Raw genomic sequence first — 6822 nt, forward strand, 5'->3', positions numbered from 1 at the left:
CACACACACACACTGTCTCCAGTGAGGTTTTGAACTTTGAACTCCTGAGGTCTGGTTGCCATGGGAATTGGCGTCTCATGTGACCCCCCACCCCCCATCCCTCGGCGTCTACAAACATGCATCTGGTCTTGGACCGTCGTGACTCTGCCAAACCCGAGACTGTTAAATCATATTTAGTGGGTCGGAGGAAATGGAATAAAGCAGGAATGCAGCAGCGTCTGTGCGGTCGACTCGATTAATTTCCAAGACGAAGAAGATTTCCACGTGCTGGAAAGAAACCTTAAAAAATTAGGATATGACGCAACCGTCCTGCTGGAAAAACTACAGACCCAGCGTCAGAGAAAGCTGGCTACGATGTTACAGGAAAGAAAACGCTTGTGAAGGAATTTTTATAAAGCCGGGAATTTCTTTGATTGATGTTTTGTTGGCCCGGCAAACAGGGAGGACAAACTGAAGCCGTATCGACGATAAAATAATCAAAAACTAAAAGATGAGAGGATGATGGAAGAGGCTGTTGTGCTGCAAAATATAAAGAGAAGCATCCAAAGGTCATGAGGCAAAAGGTGTGTAAGGGTGAGGAGATCTGATAAAGCCTCTGACTCCTGCCGGGTTCAGGTGTGTCCTGATCGGTCTGCGGACTAAACCACACAGCCCAAACTGAGTCATCACAGCTGTATACTTTTACCATGACATGAGTACTTTTTAAAGTACTGACTGAAACGTGTGGTTATCGCTGTGAAACAATCAGGAAATAACTTTTTATTTCTCTGATCAACCGGCTGTATCGAGGTCAGCTCACTCACTCTCAATCACCGTCTATGTTGCTCAACCACAAACCAAATTAAACCCAGATTTAGAAGCTGGGTACATGACATAAACAAACCCAGAACACAACAGGGGTAGAGTATCAGAGTTTAGTCCATGAATCCTCGTGGATAGTCTCATATTCAGAGACGTTTCAGGCTGACCTGAACGTCTGATTTGTGGCCCGCACCGCGACGTCAGGCTGCATTTTTACAAAAAGTTGGATCCGGCTCAACTTCAACTTGCGTTTTCTGGTGGACTCCCGTGTGAGAAAGCACTACCCGCACTTCGTTTTCGCCACAGTGCCAGATCCTGTCTGATGTACCCTTACTCCTGAAAACTGGCATCGACTTCTTACAGTTTTACATCAACTATAACCAAAATACATCCTGGACTTGTTGCATAATATTTAACTAAAATTCCTGATTCAGTGAGTACAAACTCATCATGGCAGGGGTCTGTGAGTGATCTCAGCTGCAGAAAGCTTCCTTGTAATTGTGGTGTAAGATTAAAAGCTCAAGGTTCACTTGTGGTGACGACTGTGACTCACTCTGTGTTTGACTCACGCCTTTTTAAACAGGTGATTATGGCCACGAGGCTCTGCCACTGTCACTGTGTGTTAATGCACTTTAAGAGCGCTTAATCTCTAAATCACAGCGGAGGAGCTTCTTGTGGTTTGACAGCAGGTCTCTGGTTGTACTGGTGGATCTCCTTCTTCATCTTTACATGGTTGACTCGGAGAGGATTTCTGCTGCTACACATTCAAACGGCTGCCCTCGTTTGAGCGTTCGCTCGTCTCTTTTCTATTTTCTCTCTTCCTTTAACGCGTATGGCGGCCACAAGCGACCCTGCCGAGGTAAACACTGTGACTCATTCCCTGTTAATCATTATATCCTGTTGACGGTCTACAACAGCAGCACTCACGTGATGTAATGTCAATATAACTCGCAATAAAAGTACGATTGGCACGATAAACCCGTGTTTAAACAACACATGGCAATAAAAACATGGATTTAAACTAATTAAATGCCGGGGCTGTAAAAAAACAAAACAGCTTGCTCGTGTCGTGTTTTGATTTTGTTTGACTGTTCTTCACTTGGTTTTAAGCTTTGTCATCCTTGGAGGGGAATTCCTGCTCTCGCTTTTCTCTTTTCTTGCTGGTTTTTGTGGCATTTTTTTTCCACCCTCTTTTCTTCAAAGTTGTACGAGGTCCAGTTTTTTTTTTGTGTGAAAAAGAAACCTGAGTCATTGCTACAACAATTGTAGATGCTGAGCAGTTCAGATACTTTCAGAAATCTCTGGAAAAATCATCCAAATTAAGTCTGACTGCATTTTTTTTCCCCGTTTCCACCTTTTGGTTCTCCAAAAACAAAAATAACACAGAGGCGGCGAAGCCAGACGGCGAGGACAAGCGGCGACACGCTCGCTGACTTCTCTTTAGAGGGTAAAAAAGAATTTCACAGCAGAGGTGGTCTTTCTTTTGATGGAGACAAAATGCTCCATTCATCTGATCCGTAACCGTTGAGTGATTGTTTCAAACTTTATTCATCCGGAGGGCATGAACAAACCTCCACAGGGGAGCTCAAAAAACACCTTTCCTGCACACTTGTTGTTGACAGACTGAGATGAATCCCAAACCGGTATTTGAACAATCAAACCCGTCCTCGGCTCGGACTCCCGTTCTTTGAAACGCGGGAGGCTAATGAGTCCCTTAGTGAACCGTTTACAGAAGGCTAAACGATAAACACCGAGAGCAGACTTTGCTTGGCAACAGGTTCAAGTGCGTGCTAATGAGCGGTCGGGGAACACAACAGCAGTTTGTCTCGAGGGGGGAAAGAAAAGCGGGAAGTGCGAGTTGAAACGTTTAAAAGGCAGGAAATAAAAATACATGCTGGGATGACGTTAATCTGACTTTATTCATCTGCCATCAAAGATCAAACCAACATTCTTCATTCTTGCAACTGGTTCTGCAACTCCCAGTTTTGCTGATTCTCCTCTTTCTACCACACACACACACACTCTGGGTTATGATTTTCTTTCTCAGACCGCCGAGTAATTTTAAAAAATACATGGTTGTCAGTTTAAAAAGACAAGGCTGCGTTTCTTCTAAAAACGCTGACCCGAGTGGAAACGCGCTCTCCGTCCTGACACGAGCAGCATCCCATTGAGAGAAAGTCTTTCTCCAGACTCACTTCCTGTTGCTGGCACAGTCTTATCTCGCCGTGGATGGGAGGATGTGAAGCTGGTGATGTCACACTGACATCACTAGTAGCCAGGCAGCTGATATCTCACCGTCTGTCTGGCTTTGTTTGGGTTTCTCCCCCTCCCTCCTTTCTCTTTGGTCGAGTTTGAACTGAAGGAAGAGGAATCTGTTTATTCTTTCTCTGCTGTAAACTCCTTTGTGCTGCTGAGGTCATGTTGAGTCTGTACCGAGGATGAGAAGATGAAGAGTCCTTATCGGGACTATCCTGATGTTTTCATCTCTCGGCACGTCTCCATGAGGTTTGGTGTCCAAAAACCCGACAAAAGCAACGTTATGTCGGCGTCTGCTGAGGGACGAGACTTACTGCATCGAAGTACAACGTGATGCGTTTCACGTTGCCCGGTCGTGACGCTTCAGACTTTACAACACTCGACGCAGTTGAAGTTCTGCCAGAAACCTTCTTCGACTTTCCGCAGTTAACTGAAAGAACTGGTTCAGGCACGAGCACACAGCCGTATTTAATTTGACTTGAGGTCAAGTGCTGCTGCGCCTCCAAGCCAAACCTACTACACGCCAAGACTTCAACATAAAAAACTGACTCCCTATCTCCTGTAGAAGCCTAGAAGTCATGATTAACGATCGCGTTGCCTCAGTTGCTCGCTCGTACCGCTCAGAAAAATCAGACATGCTATCCAGGTCCTGAAACAGGCTGTGGTCATCTCACGACTCGATTACTGTAACGCCCTCCAGCCTGGTCAGTGAAGCTCTTTCAGATGATCCAGAACGTGGCGACACCTCTGGTCTTCATCGAGCTCCTCTCTACCTTCACAAACCTCCTGAAGACCTCCAGCTCTTCAGAGAGGACCTCCTCTCCAACAGCTCTACAGCTGTCACTGTACTTATTGCTCGTCCTTGTCACACTGTATCTTCATTGTAAGTCGCTTTGGAGCTGTAAGACTAAATATAAAGTCATGTAATGAAAACTGTTTAGTCTCTCAGGATCAACAAGGGGAACAGGCTGCACTCTGGGTATCTTTGTGTTTGGAGAAGGGAAGGAAGACCCGTAACAACAACAACGTGACAAGACTTAACTTTTGGAAGAATGTGCTCCTCTGCTGAGGACGTCTTTTAAAACTTCCCCACAGCACAGACTGACTGTAAAACATCTGCAGGAGGAGCCTGAGAAAAAGGCTGCAAACCTCTTTTCTCAAGCTACACCGTCGCAGCGACGTCCCGGCGACGTAAGCAGAGCAGTCATTGGTTATTAAGGCGAGATAAATCTGGAGGAGTTCGACGTTAAAGGTGACGTCATCAGTAACCGGGCACAGATGTCCCAATCGTCTCCCACAAACACCGCCAACACCATAAGTCACTTTAATTGTTGTTTTTAAGCTTTAAAAAAAAAAAACACACAGCGAGTTGATACAGTGCGAGCATGTACTTATTACTCAGCCGTATGACTGAGATCACATGACACACACACACACTCAGCGTACCCTGTGATTACCCATATAAAGCTGAGGTTAGCGAGCAGCTTTTTCGTGTTAGAGGACAACAACAACAAGCTCGGGCCCCCTCGCAGCTTTTTATTGTTGACTGTAGGAGGCCGCAAAGACTTACAGAGGAAGGAAAGAGAGTGTTTCCTTCAGCTCTAAACAGAACACGTACAAGCTTCAAAAAAGGAAGTTTCTCTGAATTCAAGACGAGACGACACGGAGCGCTTTCACGTTATGACATATCAAAGCAAATCCCTGTAATGCAACCCTGAATAAAAACGACAGCACAGGAGGTGAGGGTCTTTAGAGGGGCGTTCGATGAAGATGAGGTCGAGATCTCCTCTGATTTAACCTTCAGACACCTTCATTCATGAACGTTCTTGACTTCCAGAAGCTTGCAGACACTCCTAAAGTCCTCCCAACACATCTGCATGAGTTGTTTAAACGCTATATTAAAGATTTCTACAACGTCTGAGACGCTTTGTATGCCGTTTATCCTGAGAGGAGGGACGTCGGCCGTGCACTGGAGTAAAAACGACGTCTTTAGAGAGGCGTTCGATGAAGATTGAACCGTCAGACAGCTTCATTCATGAATGTTCCTGACTTCTAGAAGCTTGTAGACACTTCTAGTCATAGTTTAAACTTTATATTAAGACTTTTATAGGGTCTTTTTGATGCCGTCCCTGCAGCTGTAAGTGGATCTTGCCTTACCTGAGCTGAGAGGGGTTAGGGTTATGTATAGAAATGACAGACTTGACATCTTTAGAGGGTCCATGGTTCCATGATCTCTTTCTAACTTTCAGGCAGCTTAACTCATGAAGTTTTCTGACTTCTCAGTTGTTTAAACGTTATATTAGGTTCCCACATGGTTGTTTTTGATGTAAACAGCACAGCGTGGACTTACCTGAGCTCAGAGGGGGGACGTCGTCCGTGCTGGAGAGTCCAGGGTGGCTCCTGCGATGTCCACCAGGTCGTCATCATCTCATCGCTCGGGTGATGAAGGCCGTCGAAGCTCCCGGTGCGGTACCCGGGGGTTTCCATCCTCTGAAATGCTTTTAAAAAAAGAAGAGAGAGTCGTGAAGACACGAAAACAACCCGCAGTCTGAGCACCAAAGTCGGGGCTTTACCTCTGTCACCGCCTGCATACTTCCGATACAAGCGCAGCAGAAAGTGAGACATTCTCGCCCCGAGAAAGAGAGCTAAGCACGGACTGCTATTCATGAAGTGTCGCCGGAGCTCCGGTTCATCCGGTAATGACAGCGCCTCTCCTGTTACGGGGAAGTTTTCGCAATCATTTCCGCTCCTCTGACTCTCCATATGACTCTATGTTCAGATGAAACCAGCAGCGACGACCAACCGCCGGAGCGCGAGCACATTCTATTAGCCTCAGCGCGCGCGTTCAGCCGTTACGTGACGCACGCGCGAGCGTCTCTAACTGACAGAATATTTAAAAATAAAAAAACCGTTGGGCTGTTTTTTTTTTTTTTTTCTGCGTGTCACGCGCCCGCGCTTTATTTTTACCGAGTAAAGGTAGTGGTGTTGAACTTTTACCTGTGGTGTGTGTGTGGTGTTGGAAGAAAAATAAAAGAAGCTCGGGAAGAAGAAGTCGTCGTCGTCGTCTGTCGTCTTGTGACTCCCCGTCTCCGTCGTCTCGCCGTCGGCTGCTTGTGTCAACAGTAAGCCGGTGTTAAACTTAAAGCTCCGCAGCAGCTCGGAAAATCCTGCGTCATCCCTCCCCGTCCCGTTTTAAAAAACGGCCCGTTTTAACGGTTTTAAACGTGCTCAAACACACCCACCGGCATGCTTTGTGTTGATTGGGTGTGTAAAATAATAAAATCTAATAAAAAAAAAAAAAATCGCTGTGTTTGTTGTTCTGACACTTAAAACTAAAAAAAAAAAAAGTTAGCGGTGAATGTAGCTGAAATACAACAACTTCCGGTTGAAGCTATCGCACAAAATCTTAAAAAAACACATTTACTATTTTATTATCAACGCTTAAACATATTTTATCATTTTTACTTCTATAACGTCACACTTGTAATGTAAATCACGTTATATCGTCTTATTTTTATTTTTTTTCTGGTGACAGTGTCAAATTACGTTGTTTTAATTTGAAGGTCAAATCGCTCCCACTTCCGGTTTCACCGCCCATCGAACTGCTGCCTTTACGCACGAGCGTCGCCAGGGGAAACCAATCGAGTCACGAGCTCCGGCCATCGACGCTTCTCCAACTGGGTCAGTGGAGCAGTCGATGAGTCGGTCATCGATATTCAATAGCTCATCATCGGTAGTAAAAATGCTGAGTCATGCCATGACAAT

General features: G+C 45.5%; 1 protein-coding gene across 3 annotated transcripts in view; it reads right to left on the bottom strand.

Annotated features, from left to right (window-relative positions):
• The window catches only part of clcn5b (chloride channel, voltage-sensitive 5b), a 30762-nt gene that overhangs the window by 20605 nt on the left and 3335 nt on the right, over positions 1 to 6822 (bottom strand). Inside the window, exons 1-2 of one of the 3 annotated variants that reach the window (XM_027287906.1) lie at positions 5631 to 5882; positions 5408 to 5555 (exon numbers count right to left, since the gene is read on the bottom strand). The exons of the other annotated variants lie outside the window; for them this stretch is intronic. The gene's annotated coding sequence lies outside the window, so the exon portion shown is untranslated. Of the gene's footprint in view, positions 1 to 5407; positions 5556 to 5630; positions 5883 to 6822 lie in introns of those variants that run through there. 3 annotated transcript variants of the gene reach the window in all.

Source organism: Larimichthys crocea, chromosome XIV (assembly GCF_000972845.2).
Source record: "Larimichthys crocea isolate SSNF chromosome XIV, L_crocea_2.0, whole genome shotgun sequence".
Taxonomy (NCBI): domain Eukaryota; kingdom Metazoa; phylum Chordata; class Actinopteri; family Sciaenidae; genus Larimichthys; species Larimichthys crocea.